At 38.6% G+C, this 25,584-nt stretch overlaps 1 long non-coding RNA gene across 1 annotated transcript in view; it reads left to right on the top strand.

Annotated features, from left to right (window-relative positions):
• LOC127527777 (uncharacterized) overlaps positions 1 to 25,584 on the top strand; it is a 77,004-nt gene that overhangs the window by 49,502 nt on the left and 1,918 nt on the right. The gene's annotated exons all lie outside the window — the stretch shown is intronic.

Below are 25,584 nucleotides of genomic sequence, written 5' to 3'. Positions count from 1 at the left end.
TGTACGGGTATCTGTCACTGTGTGAGTGGTGCTTCTATAGCCTGCAAACAGTAATAATGTCCTGCATCTTCAGGTTGAGCTCCACGGATGGTCAGAGTGAAGTCAGTCTCTGATCCACTCCCACTGAAGCGATTTGGAATCCCAGACTGAAGATTGCTTGCTAAATAGATAATCAGTTTAGGAGCCTCATTGGGTCTCTGGTGGTACCAGAACAACAAGTTATAACCATCACTGGACGAGTATACTGATTTACTTGTTTTACAATTAATAGTAACATCTTCTCCTGGCCTTGTTGATTTAGCATTTGGTGTCTGGGTCACTGATATCTCTCCATTGCATTCTAAGAAATAAAAGATAATGTTACATTTTTATATTTACATATATATATATTATTAAACTATACTGCATATGATTCATATATGGCATTGAAAGAAAACCTATTAATAAATAGAATTACATGTATAATCTATTTTTTTGTTAGGAAGCTCTTCTTTCCAAGGATACACAAAATGCTAGACTTTCAAAAAATTCTCATACCATGAGTGAAGAAGACAAAGATGCAGAGGAGCGGCACGAGAGGCGACATTGTCACTTCAGATCCTTGTCAGTCTGCCTCACTCAGAGGCTATAAACACAGCCAGTGCAGTCAGGTGGACACTTAGACACAAAGGGGTGTGTCTATGCAAATCACCTGCCTCAGTTCAGTCAAGCTCCACTGCTCCACTGCAACTTCTCTTTTCTGTCATTCAGGTTCATCTCAACAAGCAGTTTCTGCTCTTTCTCTTTCTGTTTGGTCAACACATCTTCTCCTCTGTTTACTGTTCTAATCAATCTTTTGTTATACAGTGCCTTTTCACATTTGTTTCTCCTTATCTAATATACAGTAAATGGTACCAGAAACCATCTGGGGCCTCATGTATAACGGCGTGCGTAGAACTCACACTATAACATGGCCTAAGCACAAAAGCGGAAATGCTCATACGCACAAAAAAATCCAGATGCATAAATCTGTGCGAACACCAACTTCTATGTTCTTCCGCTACATAAATCCCGGTCAGCGTGAAAAGTAATGCCCGTGCACGTGCCTGCTGTTCCGCCCCGTCTCACCCCAGAATTATGCCTCTTTGAATATGCAAATCAATATAAATAGCCCTTAAGCTCAGCGTTTTGTGAAAAGGCAATGGCAAAAGCACAGGGGGAAATAGAAGAATTTCAGCGAATACCAAGTGGAGGCAAGTAAAAACGTACTATTTGTTGGTTTAAACATTGGTATAAACAACAAAAGGAAGTTGATCAAGTGACATAGCGTGTAGGAGAAACTTGAAAGCTCAAGTTCACAATGTCGCACAGTGCCGAAATAAAAAAGAAGTTATGAGATATCAAAGTCGCCATGAAAAGGCGAGTCGTAGCCCACCATCTGAGTGTCATATGAAAGCTTATTAGGGTACAGAGAAAAGAAAAAGGCACACAGTGGAAAAAGAGCGAAATGTCAACTTTAATCTTGAAATTTCCACTTTAGTCATGCAGTTTATTTTGTTATTAAAGTAGAACATCATAAACTTCATCTTAAAATCGTTTAATTTACTAGTTTCTCAAATCCCATTTGAACCAAAGTAGCACGTTACATGCTTTGTATTGTATTTGATCTTCTATGTGCTCTATGTGTGTGAATCGCTTCGTTCTTCAGGGCTTTCTCTTCTCTTTCTCTTATATTCGTGATATTACAGCTCTCTGAATAATTAAAATACTGAGATGTATACTTGATATCATTTTCATGATGATAGGATTTAAAGCATGTTATTAAACACGGGAACACGGTGGTGCAGTGATTGTTCATGCCTCACACAGGATGCTTGCTGCGCCATGTGCGACCTTCGATGACATACTGTTTAGCAGCAATACTGTCTACAATCGCCACACAATCAGCTCTGTAATAGATGTTAAGCCATCTGTAAGCTTAGAACGTCGATTCTTCAAAACTTTTAAGAAACATTGAAATATCTTTGTAGTACATGTTAAATTATTCTATCCATCCAGTGTTGCGCCAGACCCAGCAAGAATAAAGCGTGAGGCAGGAACAATCCGTGAACGGAGTGCTAGCTCCTCACTAGCGCTGCGGCACTGTGTCCTCACATGTTTATTTATAACAATATAGATTATTTAAATGAAGTTAAAGTTTTATATATATAATATAATACACATATTTTGCTGCATTTTATCTTAAAAATTATATCGTCATCATATGTAAATTCACGCTTTATAAAGTGGCTCAGGTTGTGCAATATTATAACTGTAGTACAAGTTTACAGTGAGGTGATTGTACTTGTAAGTACAAAGCGTTCTAGAAGGAGCACTTGATGGACTGATTGAGTGCGTTTATAGTTTTTGGGATGAAACTGTTTCTGAACCACGAGGAAAGGCTCTGAAGCGTTTGCCGTATGAGAGCAGTTCAATAGACAGCATGGCTTAGGCAGCATGTGCTTGATGTTGATATACCGATAATTCTCTTTCAGATCAGCTGCTGTACAGCTGTGAATCCTCACTCTGAAACAGTGATATAAATACTCCAAGTGGTGCAGTGAGAGTAATATGGAAAAAGATGATCCGCTGTGGCAACCCCTAACGGGAACAGCTGAAAGAAGAAGAAGGTGCAGTGAGACTAATAACACTAAAGCAGTTATTGTATTTAGAATAGTTTGACCATTCTGTGGACCATTATATTGTTCCAGGTTAATTACAATCAGATGCATTAAACTAATAAACAATATATGGTTAATTTCAGTGTATTTATAAAGCCACATCAGGGACATAGATCTATAAAAGAAAGGGAAACCACACTGGAACAAAAGCACTGCTTTGACGCTGGGTGCTGGCAGTCTGCAAAACAGAGAGGAGAACTTGTGTGTGCCAGGGTTGGAGTTACCATGAAAATGTGCGTGGCTTTACGCCAAGTTTACGTTTTATACATCAAAATTTGTATGTGGAAATGGGAGTATGCAACATTTTTGTGCGTACGCACCATTTATACACGAGGCCCCTGATGATGACCTTCTCGCTCATCCGTGTCAATCACTTGAGATTCTAATACACTGTAAACCTCCCTTACAGGTTTGTCCACAGCACACTGTCATGCTAACGTTAATTTTACTATGGAACATGACTTCTTCTCTTTTAATATATTGCTTTTCTCAATTTTTTTGTATTATATATTTTTTACTAGTATTTTTATTTATTAGTTATTATTTATTTTATTTTTATTTTTTATCTTTATATTTTCTTGGCATGTTTATATAAGTATTTGAATTATTTCTTTATAATTGAAGCAATCATAATCCTGTGTTAATACCTAGGGGCTAAGCTGTTTTCGTTACTATGTCTGAGATGCCTTTTTTTTTGGCTTATTTAGTTTGCTTTAGTTCCCCGCTGTTCTCTCTCCAAGCAGTTCTGTTATATGCAGTGCTGTCCCTTGCCAAACCAGGGCCTTAGGCAGAATCTTCTTGGGTCCACATGCACACCCTCCCTGCCGCTCCCTGAATCCATTACATGAATATTTAATTTGAACAACAAAATATAAGTAAATAATAAATAAACAAAGAAAGCACATGTCACAAATTTAACTCTAACTTTTAACATCAAATATGAATACTTTTATCAAAATAATCAAACTTGAAAGTGAATGTTTTGGGGTTTCCTCAGTTCCATATCACAACAACACACGTCTACATTTTTTGAAGCCAACGTCATCTATTAGGTCATCACACGACAGCTTCTGTTCAAGGTCTGAGTTGATGCTGATGATTTCCAAGAAGCTTAAAGGTTCTTGTGCCCTGAAAGCCTGAAGTATTTCTTATTGAGCTGAAGTGTTCAAATTAACCAACTGTTGAGGTTCATCTGAACTAATTGTTCTTTATGGATGTCCAAGTTGTTGTGTGTTACTCTCCCACAATTCAGCCAATAACTAACTAGTAAGCCAGAGAACTTCTTGTGTGTTGGTGAAATTTACAAACATGTCCTCAATACAATCACACTCAGAGTACTTCATATATCAGCCTTTAACAATGTGTGTAGGTCCTGAGGTTTATATTCCTGTAACAAAGAATTCTCAACCATGTGTCAGGTAGGTAGTGTAAGAACAGATAATATCACTTAAACACTCGATATCACACACAATCTTACTGTTAATCCAATGTTTGTCCAGTAAACTGATAGATTTAATATAGTAATAACTGAGGTAATATTAGCTAGCTTACTGTAAGTTAGACAAATATAAATTTCTAAAATGTGTCTCCAAATGTAGCACAAACTGCTTCTTCATGCTTTCTTTTTACTTTTTTCTTTTCTGTGCTCCTGACTGATACTGACTTTAAACCTTCTCTCAGCTTGTTAATAGAAATTGATCACAATATGTGACTGACTACAATGTTAATCTGTGGAACTCCTGAGCTCCACTTCTTTGAGAAGGTTTTTGCTTTACAGTATACGTCAGTGATATTATGTGATATGTTCAGTTACACTGTGGTTAAGATTAGGGCTGTGAGAGGAGTTATCTGACGCAAGTCAAGCAATCCAAGTGACAAAAATGTGCAATCCAATTGGCTGTCCAGCTGAGCTCCTGAGTTGTGAAGTGTGATAAGAAAGAGTCAACGACATCATAAAGATTTGGTGCACCCACCTGTATATTGTTTTTCCTGGCTGCAAAAGTTGATTTAAATTAGCACGATGTCCAGAACAGAACTGATTACATGGAGACAAGATGGGGGTTTTAACTGATAAAATGGGAAATTATGTCATTGGCACCGAAACCGGAAGTGGTGTCTTCCTGACCGGAAGTGATGTCATTGTTGGCGCCGGAACCAAGTAGAAATTCCCAAGAATGGTCTGCAGGATACTGAGAGAGACAGCACACTCCACCACCCACTGGTCTGGCGTATAATTACCATTTTGTAGGCCCTTTAGCTGTTTCCCACGCGCATGTGTGTGACAGAACATCTGTGAACCTCCATTGGGCCCCGGCATATCAGTCCTTAATTCATAATAATAATAATAATTCTTTACATTTATATAGAGATTTTCTCACTACACAAAGAGCTTTGCATAGTGAGTGGGGAGCAACTTCAACCACCTCTAATGTGGAGCATCCACCTGGATGATGCAAAGGCAGCCATTTTGCACCAGTATGCTCACCACAAATTGGCTGTTAGATAGTGCAGGGATGAGAGACAGTTAGCCAATTAGAGACTGGAGATGATTAGGGGCAATGTAGCCAGGATGTCAGGTATAAACCCTACTCTTAACGAAGGGTGCCCAGGGATTTTAATGCCTACATAGAGTCAAGAGTTTGGTTTTACGTGTCATTCGAAGGACAGTGATATTTTTACAGAATAGTGTTCCCATCACTGCAGTGGGGCATTAGGATCCACATTCAGACCACAGGGTAAACACCTCCTGCTGGCCTCGCCAACACCTCTTCCAGCAGCAACCCAAGCTTTTCGTGGTTGGTCTCCCAGGCAAGTACTTGCCAGGCCCAAACATTCTTAGCTTCAGGTGGATGATCTGTTCTGAAGTGCATATGGCATGGCTGCTGATCATGTGCCATACTTGCAGCGCTTGACCTGTATTTAGAAGGGGCGGCTCTGGTCATAGGCTACCAATGATTCATGTCTTTTATGTTTAAGTAGACAAATAGTTTGCACCTGTCCATTGTAGGTTTAACTCTCTACTGTGCGTGGAATATAGAATTTTTAGTCAATACATTTAGTCAATTTCTGAAACTCTAACAGAATTAATTATTAAACATAAGGTAAAGGACTGACGGTAACTCAAAGGTTAACTAAATGTAGCATAAAGCTTAAGCACATGAGGTCTGCCTCACCTCAGAGCGAAACAACCAACTTGATTTTCCAAGGTTAGAATGAGGTAAATGAATAACAAACACTCCTTTAGAAAGTGAGGATAAACTAATGGGAAAGCCCACACACCCCTCCTTTGAAGCAGCGCTCAGATCAAAGGGAGAGTCAACATGAGTCAGAAATGACTGGTGGTGTTAGTTGATTGGAGGAGGAGATAAAGTTCTGAATATAAGAGTGAAATGAGGTGTTGTTAATGTGTTAAATGAAGTGGTGGTAATAGAAAAGTATAAAAGTAGATGAATTGTTTAATTGATTTCTCACTACATGAACTGAGACATTTACACATAACTCTGTCTAAATAAAGAAATGTTCTACATTCTTATCTGGGCTCCGTGACTGTCTTCTTTGAAGATAGAGCAAACATTTTTCCACAAAAGGAATTGTTGCACAGTGCTATCATAGAGAATTGTTAGTTTTTCACTTTATTTTTTATGGGTAGCACAGTGATGTAAAAGTTCAAGAATCAAATCTCAAAGTTTGTGAAATTTGCATTTTCTCCTTGTGTCTGCATTTCTGCTTCCAGGTACTCCAGCTTAACTCCAAAGATGTGCAGGTTAGCTTAACTCCACATTGGTCTGAAGTGTTTGCGAGCTTTATTATGGAAAGGCATTCCATCCAGGGTGGGTTAATTCATAGGGTATGATATTGCATTATGCAGCAAGTGGAATCAGAAAAAGAAATTATGTCTCTAAACTGTCCGACCTGAGTGAGTGTGGATGTATGTGCCTATAATCTACAAAAGACTGCATTCTGTCACCACTTTCTTCTATGTCTGTGATTTTTGCTGATTTAGGCTACCAATAATACTCTAAACAGAGGACGTTTTTCTAATGATACTGTGACATTAATGTTATTTTAATTTGCAATAAAAACAAAAGTGACGTAATATAACATGACTCTTCCACTCTGATTACTTTTTAATATACAGAGTACAGCATAACAGGTGCTCAGAATGGAACCTTTGCACATTGTATATCCTAGCTCAGAAAAAGCAAAACGCTTTGGTAATCAATTGCAACCAGTGACAAATTAAAAAACATCGGAAAAAATTATCTTTGAAATAGATTCTATTACAACAACAATTGCATTTTTTTCAATATTTAAAAAAACTGTATCATTGTGAGATACGTCAATTCTTTTAGAAACAATGAACTTTTGTGAATTTGAAATACAGAAAAAAAGCAGAAATCGATCTAATACAGGAATGTTTAACGCATGAGGAAATGTGTATAGGGTGATTAAGAGTACGCTGCTCCAGTGACCTCATAATATTATTATTACTTATTTCTATGGTGTTTTTATTAAAGGTGACTGATAACATTTGAGATACAGTTGGTTTCATTTCTTTTTCCAAATTAGAGACATAAAGGTGCAGCGACCGGCTCATGGTCACACGGTGTCAGTACCAGGATTTGAACCACAAGGTTAGAAGTCCGAAGCCTTGACCACTATGCCACACTTCCTGCTGGTAATATTAGCTTTTTATTAAAAAAAAACTACAAATACTGTACACAGGAAAGTATTTGCTTAGTTGCAAAGTACTTGCAATGCATTCAAAGAACCAACGACAATATAACTAAGGCCCACTGCCTTATGAAATTTTCCAGGCAAAGCCGACTAACACAGCTAGTAATATATAAATATTTCAGAATATTATTTCTTTAACCTAAAGGTTTTCTGGATTGGGTCATATTCTCACGTGTTGCCCTTTCTGTAATATGTTGTGATCAGAAGACTCTCTGTTCTCTTTCTCTCTCTTTCGCTCACGTATACCAACCCCATGGCTTCACTCTTATCACCAGCAAAATTAAGAGCAGCAGCTGCACAGACAAGTCGACAACATTTTTGTACGGCTCTGTGTCACTGTGTGAGAGTAGTGCTGTAATGCTGCTGACAGTAGTAATGTCCTGCATCTTCAGGCTGCACGTTACTGATGGTCAGCGTATAATCAAGTCCAGAGCCTCTGCCACTGAAGCGACTTGAGATCCCAGACTGCAGAGTGCTTACTAAGTAAATCAAGAGTTTTGGAGCTTCTCCTGCTCTCTGCTGATACCACGCAAGACGTGTATTGCTGTTATAGGTAATGGAGCTGCTGGCTTGACAATTCATGTTGACAGTTTCTCCTGGCCATGCAGACAGACTTGAGGGAGACTGAGTCATGATGATATCTCGACAAGACTCTGGATAGAAGATAATACAAGAGATTAAATAAAGTACAATTCATTTATTTTTTAGACATAAATACAATTTCAGTACTACTTAGTAGAATTCACATAACAGGAGCAATAATTTATTTCTAGACCTCACCTTCAAACAACACAAAGAAGGTCACCAAAACCAGAAGTGAGAAATCCATTTCCACTGTGTCTTAGAGACAGGCTTAACTGACTCGATCTCAGTGACTCCACTCTTTATGTCTCAAGCAGCTTTGAGGAGAGACATCAGTATGCAAATCCTGAGTGGGGAAGAAACAAAGGCAATGAAGTGAAGGTGTGCTCAACAATGAAAATGAAGTGAGGGTGTGCTCAACAATGAACTGAGACCAAAGTGAGTACCTAAGAAGGGAAGGTAACCAAGAGCCCAATGAGGACTCTAACAGTGCTTCAGAAGTCCTCTGCTGAGGTGGAAGAAACTGTTGGAAGGATAACCACCTCAGCAGCACTTCATTAATCAAAAATGTATAGCAGAGAGGCTGGAAAGAAGACATTCCTGAGTAAAACGCATCTGACAGCCCCTTTCTATTCTAAGAGCATAAGGAAAATGATTATCTGGTCTGATGAGAAAAAAATTAAACTGTTTGGGCAGAACTCCAAGCTCTACGTCTGGCAAAGACCTGGCAATGCTCATCAGTTGTCTAATAACATATCTATGGTGAATGATGGTGGTGGCAGCACCATGCTATATGGGTGCTTTTCAGCAGCAGGCATAGGGAGACTATTTAAAATTGACTGAAGGATGAATACAGCTAAATTTAGAGAGGTTCTCGAGGATAACCTGCTGCAGAGTGCACTCAGCCTCAGACTGCAGCAACTGATTCAGCACAATGACCCAAAGCATACAGTCAAGACAATACTGAAGTAGCTCTTGGACAGGTAATTGTCTGTCATTGAGTATCCCAGCCAATGCCCAGACTTAAACTCAATAGAACATCTAAGGAGGGACCCGAAGGTGGCAGCTTACCAATGTTTTACCTATCCAACCTGACGGAGCTTAAGAGGATCTGGAACAATGGGATAAACTGCTCATTTCCGGATGTGCAAAGATAATAGAGTCTTACCCCAAGAACATTAGAAGCATGATATGCTGCCAAAGGAGCTTCTACAATGTAAGGAATTAAGGATAGGAATAATAATATGAATGAGAGGTTTCAATTATTTGAGTTTTATTAAATTTTTAAATCTTTTTGAAAATGTTCTTTCACTTTGTCATGATGATTATTGATTATGAATTGATGGTTGAAAATGGGAAATTAATCCATTGAAAATTAAACCTTCAACACAATAATATGTTTATAGGTGAATCCCATCACAGGAGCAAAGCAGGAAGCAACAGTGAACAAGACAGGTGTGCCACTCAACCACAATCTCTGCTGGGACCAATTTAGTGTCACCGTTCAAATAACATGCACATCTTTGGGAATATGGGACAAAAGTTGTTGTACTTAACAGAAAACAATCCTCACAGCCAATTATTTGAACCCAGGAAGCTGCATCCATGAAACAGAATAAGACAGCGACTGCATCTCCCTGCCATGCCGTGTTTTATGATTTTGAGGATGTGATTTTTCACGAATGCACTTTTGTGTTTACTGCCACTTCACTTGTTCTTATCTTGATCTAAACCAATTCTATATTAGATGGCACTTTGCAGTCATTGCTGCTGGGACTGGCACTGCCTTCCATCCAGACTTGGCTTCTGCTTTGCCCACAGTGCTGGTTCAAAATATATAGTGACACTATAATGGAGTACATTGGAGCAGCTACTGTTCTACCCAGAAACAGTTCTGCAATAATTGACATATTGATTTTTTTCCAGGTTGAAACCATGAGCTTGATAAGCAGATTAGAAAACAGATGGATTGGGATTTGTGTCTTAATTATATTTGCTGCTTACCCTTCTGCTCATGGCAGGAAACAATATGAGAGAGTACACATCTCCATCATTAATTAAGTTTCACCTAGCAGCCTACAGAATCTTATTTTTTTAAACACGTGTTCCAGTTGCTGATCTACTTTCTCTTCCTTAAACTCTGCCAATGTTTTCAACTTCATTGCACTTTTCACTTTCCTTTCATTCTGTTTCCTATTTCTAGCCACCATTCCTCTAGTATTACAGCTTCTAGGCTCTGCCAAATCATTCTCATATTGATTATTCCTTCTACTGGTCTGCCATCTAGTCCCAGTTTGTACTTAAATGTTTTCCAGTGCTGCCTCCTAGTAGCCCAAAGCAAATAATGTCCAGAGTAGCTTTTCTAAGAAAAGTGCAAGGAAACCACAAGGAGTGCAGTGACTATGGACATCTGTTTTTGACGATAAACATTGCAGCCATTCTGTATTAATTGATGCCACCTAGTGGTCAGGTTGGCATATATCAAATTATATCAGTGTTAATGTGAGGATAATACATACTTATTTTATTTGAAAGCAACTAAGTGAGTGTATTAAAGGCAAAAACGCACACAAAAAATGGATTTTAAAACACATATACTCGATATATTTCTCTTTTCCTGAAGACTTTTTCAAAGTCCACCACTGTATTTTTTGGAAATAGGACATTCTAACTCAATTTGGTCAGTCAGATATTTTCCAAACTGCTATATCCTACCACAGGGTCACGGGGTCTGCTGGAGCCAATCCCAGCCAGCACAGGGTGCAAGGCAGGAACAAAACCCGGGCAGGGTGCCAGCCCACCGCAGTCTAAAGCAATTCATTTTAAGGAAAATGAAAATGAGAAAGTAATTTTCTTATTATTACAGTAGGTATGTGCTCCACAGTACAGGAGGGCTGAGGTGACTCCAGTCTAAGGGTCAGATGTATGGGGGGCTTGTTTTGTTTTGGACGTCTAGGTATGTCAGAGGACTGGGACTTTGTGAAGTGGGGTTCAGCCTCACGTGGGGAGGTAAAATAGGAGGGAGGGGGAAAAGGGGGGGAGGGAAAGAGAGCAAGCTATCTCTAATCTATCCTTTTACTCCTTATAATTATACGTGCCAACGTAACAATAATCTTCAATAACTCCTGGGAAAATTGGAAATTAAGGTCAAAGTTGTCTTATCTTAAGTTGAGACTACAAAATGACAACAAAAGTTCAGAAGCAATGTCTCCATGACAAACAGTCAACTTTGTGAACTGGAATATTAAAGGCATGAATCACAAGTTAAAGAGAAAAAAAGTATTCTCTCACCTAACAGGTCTAAACACTAAAATATTATTTTTACAGGAGACCCACTTAATAAGCAAGGATCAGATTCGGCTGCACAAAGACTAGACTGGCCATATATTCCATTCCAGCTTTACAACGAAAACTAGAGGTGTGGGAATTCTTATACATAGAACATTCTCATTTGTAATATCAGATGTAGTATCTGATCCTGAAGGGAGATATGTGATTGCCATTAATAATAGTGATTTTCATAAATATTTATGAACCCAATGTGGATGATAGGGACTTCATCTAAAACGTATTTGCATCCATTCCCAATGTGAACACTCATAGAATTTTAATGGCTGGGGACTTTAATTGTGTTTTAAATCCAGACCTAGATAGGTCTCCCTTCACAGGGGTGATGACGTCTAATGCTTCAAAAACACTTACACAGTTTGTAACTGACCACAACTTATCAGACCCCTGGAGATTTCTAAACCCAAACTCAAGAGCATATTCCTTCTACTCACCAGTGCATCACTGTTACTCAAGAACTGATTATTTCTTTGTAGATAACAATTTCTTGCCTACAATTAAATCTTGCAAGTATGACGCTATTGTTATCAGGGCAAGATCCAATTTGTGAACGTTGCAATCGAGCTCCAGCTTCACCAGGCCACATGTTTTGGGCCTGCACCAAATTAACATAATTCTGGACCAAAATCTTTTAATGCCTTTCAGACAGCCTTGGAGTCACAATCCCTCCTAATCCACTAACAGCTGTCTTTGGTGTCCTTCCAGATGGTCTTAAAGTGGAGAAGAACAAACAAACTGTGATTGCCTTCACTACACTATTGGCACGTAGACTTATCCTGCTCAACTGGAAGAATCCTAGCCCACCTCTTTTAAGTCAGTGGTAACTTATGTTATATACTATTTGAAACTGGAAAAATCTAATTCTCACTTAGAGGACCTGTTTAAAATGTTTTTTTAAACCTGGCAGGATCTAATTGATAACATTTTAGAATAAGCATTTATATGAGGGAGAAGGACTCCTTTCCCTCTTTACTACTCACAAAAGTTTGACTCTGGCTGTTGACCTTCCTCTCTTTCTCATAGGTGGGAGTAGAATTGAATTTAGTTTTGTTAAGTTTGACCTGTTAGGATCTAATCAATTATATTGTAGAATAAGCATTTTAATTCTATTATTCTTATTCTATTTATTTTTATTCATCTATTTTCTTATTTTTACTTGTTTAAAGTTTTACTGTGCTGGCTTAGCTCTCTTTTGCAAGGGTGGGGGTTGATTTGGTATTGTTATACTTGACTTGCTTGTATGGAATGTTGATTTTAATAAAATTAATAAAATGTAAAAAAAAACAAAAACGTTGTGATTAAAAAACAAAACTTGAAACATTTGGTGATGGCAAAGGTGGACAAATCGTGTGCACTTGTACTATAACATCCTGGTTAATGTTGGAATCAAAATCTCTCTGTGTCCATGTTGTTTTACTTCCAGGTACTTTTACTCTGAAGATGGGTAAGTTTCCTTTATTGGGGACTCCAAACTGATCTGCCGGGTTTTTGAGAAGGGCCCCACATTCACAATTGGCTTCTACTTTCTGCTCAGTGTGACAATGTGGAATAACTAGAGTCTGAAAATAACAAATAAGCAAAAATTATCACAACACGAGTCAGCATGAGTGACTATATCAGTGACATTTATAGCATGAAAACTTTGATAGAGAAGACTTCTCTAATATTAACATTAGTTTGTCTCAGTCATAATGCCTGTCCGTGATTTGTTAATGACTAACGAGAAGAGCACATTCACATGCTGTTCTTGACACAAAAAATCATTCCAACAATGGGATGTTGATGCTTTGTCTGTCTTAGTTAACATGAGGTCATTGTGACCCCCTCTGATATTGTCATCATCTGACAAAGTACAGTCATATAGATGTAATTATTATTAAAAATGTGAAAGCAGTTCATTTTTGGTTGAGGCTGCTGAGACAGTAGTCTCCTGGCACAGCAAATGAGACCTCAAGGCTGCTATCTGCCTTTGGACCTGTATTGAAATAATAGATTTCATTCATATAGCGTACTAAAATAACATAGTCATCCACAGATGCTTTACAAGTCAAGATAAATAACTTATACAAATCATATTATTTAAACTCTCTATTAAAAAAACTTAGAACAAGACAGAAATACATATTACTTACTATAAATTATCAAATGCACATTGAAACGAATACATTTTTAAATTGTTTTTCAAAATAGTCACTGTCGCAGAGCTTAGGACAGACTGCAGGAGCTTGTTCCACAGGCGAGGCCCAATAGAACAAAAGGCTCAGTGACCCATTGTGTCTGTGGAACAACAAGTAGGATAAAGGACCCTGAGAACAAAGAACTAACAGATGAAAAAATGGGATTTAAGTCTTGAAGATACCAACAATACATCTGTAAATTACAAGCAGGTTATTAAAATGGATCATCTCTTTAATAGGTAACCAGTGCGAGGAGAGGAGGAGACTTTCTCCAAAATGTCATTATGCAGACAGAGATCATCTATAGTAACACCAATGAGAAAGGTCAGGTAGAACAGCAGCAACAACAGTGCCAGTCGTCCTACGAGGGTGCAAAGTAATTCACAGTCAATGGGTAGAAACTGTATTACTTCCAAAAAAAAGGGGATCACAAAAAGGAGCTTTAGAAACAGGCACCATTACATGCCAGCATGCTCCCAGAATTCCCGAATAGTACAGCTCTGGCAAATAATGTCATTGCTTTCCTCAACAAGGCTCTTTTCTAATTAGTTTTTCTACCATTCACTGATTATTTGAAGTTGTTTAATCAATGTGGAAAGGCAGAGACAAGCCATGGAAAGGTCTCTAAATGGGAGGCACACAATAGAGAGGCCAAATTTGACAAACCAGTCAACCTAATCTGCATGTCTCTGCCATATAGGAGGAAACCCTATAGAGAAAGTGAAATTTTTATACTGGAAATCACCAACTAATTGCTCACATTTTCTACAGCAAGAGCAGAATATTCTTCTTGGCCTTCTCAGGATTATCTATTAAAAGGAGTCTCCATTCCAATATTCTGGCATAACCTTTTCCTGTTAGTCTGAGGAGTGTGATATCTCTTTAATTAAATCATACACTTTTATACAAAAAATGGAGACCACCACCTTAGAGTCTTAGAGATCTGCAATCCCTTTTCAGACACACATAAAAATCTAAATTGAATATTTTAATAAAGCATGCATAAAACTGTTATTTTTCATACCACTAACAACCTTACAATACAATTTATTTTTGTGTAGCTGAAAATCACACAAAAAGTGATGCAATGGGCTTTAACAGGCCCTGCCTTTTGACAGCCCTCCTGCCTTGACTCTCTAAGAAGACAAGAAAAAACTCCAAAAAAATAAAAACCCTTCTAGGGAAAAAAATGGAAGAAACCTCAGGAAAGTCAATTCAGAGAGAGACCGCTTTCCAGGTAGGTTGGCCGTGCAGTGGGTGTCAAAAAAAAGGGGAGTAAATACAATAAAATACACAGAACAGGACACAAGTAATCTTCAATACAATATAATAGTGCAATAGAAAAATTACAAGTAAACAGCAGAAATCAACAGTAGATGATTTTAAATAACAGGATTTGGATTTGTTCAGAACCCCTCCACCCCCTTCCCCCCAGTCACCTGCTCTTACACCTTTCTCACCTTTTATTTAATCAGAGTAATGTGTACAACACCCATTCAGGTTCATGTCACTCTCATCTGTCTAATTCCAAATTAAACTCTCCTCCACACAGCCACAGCCTTGTGTCTGCCCATTCCAATGTGAGCCTTGCCAGTTATTTTGCTCACAACAACATCTACTCCCTATTGTCCTCTCCCAGGTTTTATGCTGGTCTCACCTAGGGCCCTGTGCACCTTTTGAAATGGCCCAAACCACCCCAGTCTAATATCCTTAAGGCACCGTCCTCTCCTTCTGTGAAACATTACACATGTGTGTTATTCACAATAGCCCCACTATATTCAGTATTTACAGAATTTCCGGTCTCATTAAGACTTCACTACCTTGCCACCACAGATCTTTTTAATTAACTAAGCATCTTCCACTACATTGATGGACCAGACCCCAACCAATGCTTCTGGGAATGACATCCATTGTTGATAGCCTATTGACCAAGTTTAGACGTTCTTTAAAGTGTCCTCTCCCATCTCTTGAAAATATCCACACCTTCTGTTACCATATTAAAATGAAAATCCTTATGTTCGAACATGGTGTTCATTTTGGACAGTCTGCTAGGTACTGTATTTCCATGACTTTCCATATAAATGATGAAGTCTCTCAATACTTAGAGGACACAGAATCCAATGTCACAAAAAAGATTGACTTCTCTGAATAGATGTTTGATGCATACATGCAAACAATGGAAAAAGTATACCCCTTAATTCAGTCTTTGTTTGATATGATCCTCACATCAGTTGCAGCTTATGAGTATCCTAACACACACCCAGAGTCTGCATCTTGAGGCACCTCTGGATTAGGAGAGAGAAAGTCAATGCTTTATCAAACATTTTTAGGTTTAGAGTGAATGTTATATTCCATGTTCCATGAGTCAATTTTCATGGCCAAAGTTATAATATTCCCGGATACGTAATAAATGTTATTGCACCCAACCCTCTCCCTTTACCTTATTGGTGATGAGCTGATATGTTGGGGTCATGCAGGTGTTTTAGGCTTAGATGGACCATACAATGTGGGTCACTCATCTACCAACTGCTCAACAGTGAACACCACTTCAGGCCTTGTTATCAGAGTGAGTCCCCACATCCTTATTTTGGCTGAGGTTATTTTAAATTTAACTGGAACAGACATGAGGGTCATTAATGTTTTTTTTTTTTTTTTTGTTTAGCACTTCAAGTTAAACTATTTTGCCATGGATAATCCTACTGGGGCAGAGGCATCATAGCCATGAAGATCACTAAAGCACACAAGCCTACCGGCACATAAGGTTCACAAGCCTAGGTTTGATAACAGCACATTCTCAGTTACCTTAGGTTGAATTAATTAAAGATCAGAAGCAGTAATCTTGCTGCCCATTGTGTACATTTTGCAGTGGGGCTCTTTGTTGTAAACATTTTTCGAAAAGCTGTTGCTATAGTATTGCCACATTCTTGAACAGTGTTGATTTGTTTTGTGTCTCACCTCAGTAACTTGTTTCTTTGAATCTGCAGTAAGACAGTTTGCAGCTGTGCCATTGAGCAGGACAGGTTTTTGTACAGCTCTCTATCACTGTGTGAGGAAGCTCCGCTCCCTGCTGACAGTAATAATGTCCTGCGTCTTCAGGTTGGACTCCACGGATGGTCAGAGTGAAGTCCGTCTCTGATCCACTACCACTGAAACGATTTGGGATCCCAGATTGAAGATTGCTTGCCTTGTAAATAAGGAGTTTAGGAACCTCACTGGGTCTCTGGTGGTACCAGTGCAACCAATTTGTACTGTAACTATATACTGATTTACTTGTTCTACAATTAATAGTAACATCTTCTCCTGGCCTGACTGATTTTGCTGTTGGTGTCTGGGTCACAGAAATCTCCCCACTGCATTCTGTGAAATAAAAGAACATCTTACAGTGATTACTTTTCATGTCTTTAAATCATATTTCTTATAATCAATAAATTATACTGTAAAATGCGTCAGAAAATGTATTTAGTTTTAGAGAAAAGCCAAGCAAAATGACACCTTTTATTGGCTAACTAAAAAGATTACAATATGCAAGCTTTTGAGGCAACTCAGGCCCCTTTTTCAGGCAAGATCTGCCTGAAGAAGGGGCCTGAGTTGCCTCAAAAGCTTGCATATTGTAATCTTTTTAGTTAGCCAATAAAAGGTGTCATTTTGCTTGGCTGTTCTCTACATTCATAATGGCTAACACGGTACAACACCCTAATACTATTTACTTCTAGAAATTTAAGGAATATTGTGTAAAGAAATAAATGTATACATATAATACATAAAAATATATATACATACACATACCATGAGTGAAGAAGACAATGGTGCAGAGGAGCATCAAAAGAGGTGACATTGTTACTTTAGGTCCTTGTCAGTGTGTCTCAGTCAGGAAGCTTTAAACCCTGATAAAGCAGTCAGGTGGTGATTAAGGCACAAAGAGGCGTGTCTATGCAAATGACCTGTGCTGCTTCAGAGGATAAAAGAAATCAAGCAGCACTACTCTGTTGATTGTGGCTTCTCTTTTTCTTGTCACTTTCTATTCAACTTAAAAGTTAGTCAGTCAGTCGGTCATTGTCCAACCCGTTATATCCTAACACAGGGTCAATAGTTATCTTGGTTTTGTTTCCTTTTTCCCATTAGCAGAGAGTATTCTTCAAACAACATTTATTTTTCTAGCACATTTTTAAAGAAAAGTGTAGCTCAATATGATTTACAAATAGTTAAAAAAGGTACAATTGAAATCATATCATTTGTTAGCTTTTTGCAGTTAAATTAGTAAAAATTCATTTTGCATCTGGTAACATTTGCTGTGATTAGGCAGCCAGAGAGGAGAGGACACTGGAGAAAATAATTCTTTAACACCCAGTCCCATCTGAGTATTATAAAGTAATTAAAGTAAGTTTGATAAAGTAGTTAAGTATAATATCTACATATGAGTACAGGTCTTAGAAGATTCAGTGCTGCAGGTATCATCATAATGGTCCTCTTCTCATCATCCTTAAAACCTTGCTGTTAACTTTAAATACTTTCCAAAATGACTTTTAATGCTTCTTGTGCAAAATAAAAAAGGAGATGTCTGGGAACTTCTGATGCTGGCCTTTTGTGCCATACTTATTATCGTTTCATATTCAAAATTCTAGAAACTTCTAGCTCTCTCTGTTTGTCCATGGGGTACTGTAAGTCTTCATTAAGACAGAATTAATCATTTTATGCAGTATTGTATATATTGTATTACAAGCATTATAATTTTTCCAGCATTAGTATTGAAACTTCAGCTGAGTTTAGTTTAGGTTGTTTTCTATGACATTTATATTAATTACTGCATGTTTTACAAGAAACTGTAACCTGGTTTGATTATTATCATGACTACCTTTACTATTCAAGTACTTTATATATCAGTTACACTCTCAAACAGCCAATGATGTGGTAAAGAAAAGACACAGTTTAGATAAGTGACATAGAACTGCTTACTTTTTATTTAAAAATATGTAAATATTTCATTTACTTCTCTCTGCTTCTGAGAATGTAAATGCATAGTGATGTGTCAATGTGTTTGGCATATTGACAGTTTCTTGTATTGTTCATCCAAGCTTTTTCCATTGTGTTATAAATGAGTAATATATTATTGTGACATATTTCATTTTAAATTTATCATGATCATTACTGCTTCTAAATGCGTCACACACTATAAAGGCTCAGACATACAAATGAACCCCTAAAGTAGCACCATTATGCTAAACTTTATTCTTTTTTTCTGAATTTGATTAGCTACCATTTTGAAAAACATGTTGCTCTGTGATGTTCAGGGCATAGGAGCTGTGAAAACAAATTATATTGCCTGTATTGTGTAAACCATTATCAGACTAGCTTGGTATCTTTACTTGTGATTTTTTTGTTGTTGTATTTATACTGATCTATATGTATATTCATTTCTAATTCCTTTTCTTTTTATTTAATGTTCTAAGGCCCGATTTACAAGGTTTATTATGCCTGGGTCCATTCCACTCTTGTCCCTTCAAAGTAAATGATGAGGTGTGATAAGAGGACCGTGGCGAAGTGTGATTTTAATAAATAATGGGAAGTCCGACAGTGTGCAGACTCCAGGCGGGTGTAGGTACAAGACAGATGAGACAGACAGAGAGACAATTAAGTTTTAAAGCTTTACAACACACTGGTGAGGCCTCATCTAGTGTATTGTGTGCAGTTTTGGTCTCCAGGCTACCAAAAGGACATAGCAGCACTAGAAAAGGTCCAGAGAAGAGCAAGAAGGCTGATTCCAGGGCCACAGGGGTTAAATTATGAAGAAACATTAAAAGAGTTACATTAAGTCTTTACAGTTTAAATAAAAAAATTAAGAGGTGACTGAAGTGGTTAAAATTATCAAAGGAATTAGTCCAGTGGGTCGAGATTGTTACTTTAAAATGAGTTCATCAAGAATATGGAATCACAGTTGGAAACTTGTTAAGGCCAAATTTCATACAAAAATACGATTTTTTTTTCACACAGAGAACCATAGACACATGGAAAAAGATACCACGTTTCGTGGTCAACAGTAGGACTTTCAGGGACTTTCAAAACTCAATTTGATGTATTTTAGAAGAATTAAGTGGATAGGACTGGCGAATTTTGTTGGGCTGAATGGCCCGTTCTTGTCTAAATCGTTCTAATGTTCTAATAACACAGAAGAGGCCGGCTTTTTACTGTTGTTTAGAGTTCTACTTTATCTTGGCACAGATAAACTGTTTTATGACACAAGTCTTAAATGAAGTTCTGTGGAGTTGTTACTGTTGTTGCTCTGGATTTAAGTGGAGGATTCTTCTTGCGTTGGAGGTCACTCTTTCACTTTGTGACGTGTTCCATTGTTCGTGGTGTGTCATACTTTTCTCAGTTCAGATATTTTCTGTGTCCACTGCAAAGTCATAGGGAAAAGAATTACTCTTTCTGGCTCTTGAGTTTAGATGCTGAAGTTCCCTTCTTGAAGTAATGGTCATTAGCTTGACAGAATGGATCTCAGCTTTCAGGTCCACAAAAAGAAGAGATTGTCAGTTTACAGCCCCACAAAGAGAGAGCAGCTCATCAGCTTTTCAGAGAGTATAAGCAGTCATTTCAGAGAGTGTCCATTAGAGATGAGTGCAGCTAGTCTTGGAAGGACGATGTAAACTTTGGTGATTGGATTAATGGCCCTTCCAGTTACAGATGTAGTGTCTGCTTATAGGCATGTTAGTTTGAAACTTCACTGTTAACCCATCCTTGAGTTGTAGCTCTTTTTTTAAACTTGGGTGCCTAACTGCTGTCTCCACGTCTCAAGGAGTCTGACGTCAGATATGTCAGTTCCACTCTGATTTACATCTTTATTATCAGATGAAGTAAGTTCTCCATCTAGCAGCTATTGTCTTTTACATCTTATTACTAAATAAGGAGCCATTAACACACTGAATGCAGCTGTTTAAAATTGAAATAAGCAATTAAGGGCGGGGAGACTTAACAAGCGAGACCACTAAAATGAAGCATCAAACTATCACTTAAGCAATAAGTGTTTCATCAGCAATAATTGATTGCTCATTAAGAAACTGGGTTGGAACAAAAACCTGCAACCACTGCGGCTCTCCAGGACTGACGTTGCCTACCCCTGTACTAGGGTGTTGTACCATGTTAGCCATTATGAATGTAGAGAAAATCCAAGCAAAATGACACCTTTTTACATCTTGCCTGAAGAAGTGGCCTGAGTTGCCTCGAAAGCTTTCATATTGTAATCTTTTTAGTTAGCCAATAAAAGGTGTCATTTTGCTTGGATTTTCTATGGATTTTAGGGAGCCATTGTTGCCAAACTGCCAATATTATAAAATGATAGTCATTCTCTTCTTCACATGTTTAATGTTCAGATGCTCCATGTTCAGTGGTCCCTGCTGCCACAAATGCCTTTGCTAAAGTCGTCCTCCAGGATTGCAGCAGCTCACCAGAGAGGAGTAAGCCCAGGGATGAAGGGGTGCATGCAGCTCTCAGCAAGTGAGTGAGTTATTATCATGGGGTTGAAGAGGACTTGATCACCCAATCTCACAACAGAAATATTTCTTTGAAAAAGAAAGATCAAATATTTATTATTTTTGATTAATTTGGGGGTCCTGTAGCCTCTGTGGAAATAGCCCAGTTTAGCCTGTATGTAAGTCTGGAAATTCCAAAAAATATATATATATTTTTTTTACAGTTATCCGGAAAACCAAACATGGGGGTTGGTGAGAGAAGCGAGCAGGGGGTGAAGCCCTCTAGTAATAATAATAATAATAATAATAATAATAATAATTCTTTAATTTATATAGAGCTTTTCTCAATACACAAAGAGCTTTACATAGTGAATGGGGAGCAACTTCAACCACCTGTAATGTGCAGCATCCACCTGGATGATGCAATGGCAGCCATTTTGTGCCAGTACGCTCACCACTAATTGACTGTTAGATGGTGCAGGGATGACAAACAGTTAACCAGTTAGAGACCGGAGATGATTAGGGGAAATGTAGCCAGGATGTCAGAATACACCCTACTTTTAACGAAGGGTGCCCATGGATTTTTATGACCACATAGAGTCAAGACTTTGGTTTTACGTCTCATTCGTAGGACAGTGACATTTTAACAGAATAGAGTTCCCATCACTGCAGTGGGGCATTAGGATCCACATTCAGACCACAGGGTAAAAACCTCCTGCTGGCCTTGCCAACACCTCTTCCAGCAGCAACCCAAGCTTTTTGTGGCTGCTCTCCCATGCAAGTACTTGCCAGGCCCAAATATGCTTAGCTTGAGGTGGATGAGCTGTTCTGAAGTGCATGTGGTATGGCTGCTGATCATGGGCCATACTTGCAGCGCTTGACCTGTAGACAACTAGTTTGCACCTGTACATTGTAGGCTTAACTCTCTACTGTGCATGGAACATAGAATTTTTAGTCAATACATTTTGTCAATATATTTTAGTCAATTTTTGAAACTCTAACAGAATTAATTATTAAAGATAAGGTAAAGGACTGAAGGTAACTCAAGGGTTAACTAAATGTAGCATAAAGCTTAAGCACATGAGGTCCGCCTCACCTCAGAGAGAAACAACCAACTTGATTTCCCAAGGTTAGAATGAGGTAAATGAATAACAAACACTCCTTTAGAAAGCGAGGATAAACTAATGGGAAAGCCCAGACACCCCTCCTTTGAAACAGCTTCAGATCAAAGGGAGAGTCAACATGAGTCAGAAATGACTGGTGGTGTTAGTTGGTTGGAGGAGGAGATAAAGTTCTGAATATAAGAGTGAAATGAGGTGTTGTTAATAGAAAAGTATAAAAGTAGATGGATTGTTTAATTGATTTCTCACTACATGGACTGAGACATTTACACATAACTCTGTCTAAATAAAGAAATGTTCTACATTCTAATCGGGGCTCCTTGACTGTCTTCATTGAAGATAGAGCAAAGTTTTTTCCACAAAAGGAATTATTGCACAGTGCTATCATAGAGAATTGTTAGTTTTTTACTTATGGGTAACACAGTGATGTAAAAATTGAAGAATCAAATCTCAGCTTGTGGAATTTGCATTTTCTCCTTGCATCTTCATTTCAGCTTCCAGGAACTCCAGCTTAAGTCCAAAGATGTGTGGGTTAGCTTAACTGGAGACTCCAAATTGGTCTGAGGTGTTTGTGAGCTTTAATATGGAAAGGCATTCCATCCAGGGTGGGTTAATTCTTTCGGTATGATATGGCATTATGCAGTAAGTGGAATCAAAAAAAGAAATTATGTCTCTAAACTTTCCAACTTGAATGAGTGTGGATGTATTAGAACATTAGAACACTCTAGACGAAAACAGGCCATTCAGCACAACAAAGCTCGCCAGTCCTATCCACTTATTTCTTCCAAAAAAACATCAAGTCGAGTTTTGAAAGTCCCTAAAGTCTTACTGTCTGCCACACTACTTGGTAGCTTATTCCAAGTGTCTATCAGTCTTTGTGTAAAGAAAAACTTCCTAATGTCCATCCATCCATTATCCATCCCGCTATGTCCTAACCAGAGGGTCACAGAGGTCTGCTGAAGCCAATCCCAGCCAACACAGGGCGCAAAGTAGGAAACAAACCCTGGGCAGGGTGCCAGCCCACTGCAGGGCACACACACACACACACACCAAGCACACACTAGGGATAATTTAGGATCACCAATGTATCTAACCTGGATGTCTTTGGACTGTGGGAGGAAACCAGAGCAAACTTCCGAATGTTTGTGCGAAATTTACCCTTAACAAGTTTTCAACTGTGTCCCTGTGTTCTTGATGAACTCATTTTAAAATAACAGTCTCGATCCACTGTACTAATTACCTTCATAATTTTAAACACTTCAATCTTGTCACTTCTTAATCTTCTTTTGCTTAAACTGTAAAGGCTCAGCTCTTTTAATCTTTCCTCATAATTCATCCCCATGTAGCCCTGGAATCAGCCTAGTTGCTGTTTTCTGGACTTTTTCTAGTGCTGCTATGTCCTTTTTGTGGCCTAGAGACCAAAACTGCACACAGTACTCCAGATGAGGCCTCACCAGTGTGTTATAAAGGTTGAGCAGAACCTTCTTAGACTTGTACTCCACACATCAAGGCGCTATATAACCTGACATTCTGTTTGCCTTCTTAATGGCTTCTGAACACTGTCTGGAAGTCAATAGCTTAGAGTCCACTATGACTCCTAAATCCTTCTCATAAGGTGTACTCTCGATTTTCCGACCGCCCATTGTGTATTCAAACCTAACATTATTTACTTCCTATGTGTAATACTTTACATCTTCTGATATTAAATTTCATCTGCCACAAATCTGCCCAAGCCTGTCTGCTACCCAACTGTAATGATATAACGCAGGGGTGCCCAACTCCAGTCCTGGAGGGCCGCAGTGGCCACAGGTTTTCATTCTAACCCTTTTCTTAATGAGTGACCAGTTTTTGCTGCTAATTAACTTCTTTTGAATTCATTTTGGGTGGCGCAGTGGGTAGCGCTGCTGCCTCGCAGTTGGGGGACCTGGGTTCGTTTCCCGGGTCCTCCCTGCGTGGAGTTTGCATGTTCTCCCTGTGTCTGCGTGGGTTTCCTCCGGGCACTCTGGTTTCCTCCCACAGTCCAAAGACATGCAGGTTAGGTGGATTGGCGATTCTAAATTGGCCCTGGTGTGTGGGTGTGTTTGTGTGTGTCCTGCGGTGGGTAGGCACCCTGCCTGGGATTGGTTCCTGCCTTGTGCCCTGTGTTGGCTGAGATTGGCTCCAGCAGACCCCCGTGACCCTGTGTTCGGATTCAGCGGGTTGGAAAATGGATGGATGGATGGATGAATTCATTTTCTTTGACTTGCTCTTGGAGACTCAGACCCCTTAATTGTTTCTTTTTCCTTAATTAGCAGCCAAACAATAATGAGACACAAAATGAGCCGAAACAGGCCCAGCAAACTGTGACCATCATACAATATCTGAAAATAAAGAAAGGTGAAGGTCTCAGGAATGCTGATCTGCTCTTAGAAAAGAGAAAGTCCTTAATTTTGGAAATGTCTGCTATTGCACAATGAGAGCGGCAACAAGCCATGGAATTAAAGAAAGGGTTTAATTAATGACGAGACTCAGCGCCTCATTAAGCAGCTGGTTGGAGTGAAATTGGTTGGAGTTTGAGGCCCTGACTTAGCTGGCCTTCTGTTGGCTCACTCACTTCACATATTACTTCTGCGTTGGTGCCATTTAAGGAAAGAAATGAAGCAATTCAGAGGAACGACGAAGAAATTCAGGGAAACATTTCTTAAAAACCAATTCAATTAAACTTAATTCAAAAGAAGTTAATTAGCAGCAAAAACAGGTCACTAATTAAGAAAAGGGGTAGAATGAAAACCTGCAGCCACTGCGGCTCACCAGGACTGGAGTTGGGCACCCCTGATATAACGGATTCCAAATTATCTGTTAATCCACCTATCCTGGTATTATCTGCAAACTTAACTAGCTTGTTACTTACATTCCTATCTAAATCATTTATAAATATTAAAAATAGCAGCAGCGCTAACACTGACCCCTATGGAACACCACTCTTAACATCGGCCAGTTCTGATGAGGTTCCTCACACCATCACCCTCTGCTTCCTGTGTCTGATTTAATTCTGCACCCATCTAAAAACATCACCCTGAACTCCCATTTCTTTTAGTTTGTTGCCCAGTCTCTCATGTGGCACATTATGAAATGCTTTCTGAAAGTCATAAAAATTAATATCCTATGCTCCACTTTGATCATATCCTTTTGTTGCTTCCTCATAGAATTCCAGCATGTTAGTAAAACACGACCTCCCTCTTCTGAATGCTGACTGTTCAGAAAAACTCCTGTACTTGCCAGGTGCTGATCAATGTTATCCTTCAGAATTCCTTCAATTAATTTTCCAGTGATGCATGTTAAGCTTACTGGCCTATACAGTAGGTGCTTGGATCTGCCCTGTTACTCTTTTTATATAATGGGATGATATTTGCCATTTTCCAGTCCTTCAGAATCACTCCAGTGTTCAGTGACTTCCTTAAAATATGTGTCAGCGTAT

This window comes from Erpetoichthys calabaricus, chromosome 5, assembly GCF_900747795.2.
Source record: "Erpetoichthys calabaricus chromosome 5, fErpCal1.3, whole genome shotgun sequence".
Lineage (NCBI taxonomy): Eukaryota > Metazoa > Chordata > Cladistia > Polypteriformes > Polypteridae > Erpetoichthys > Erpetoichthys calabaricus.
The sequence above is the reverse complement of the archived record's forward strand: the minus strand, read 5'-3'. Positions and strand labels throughout refer to the sequence as shown.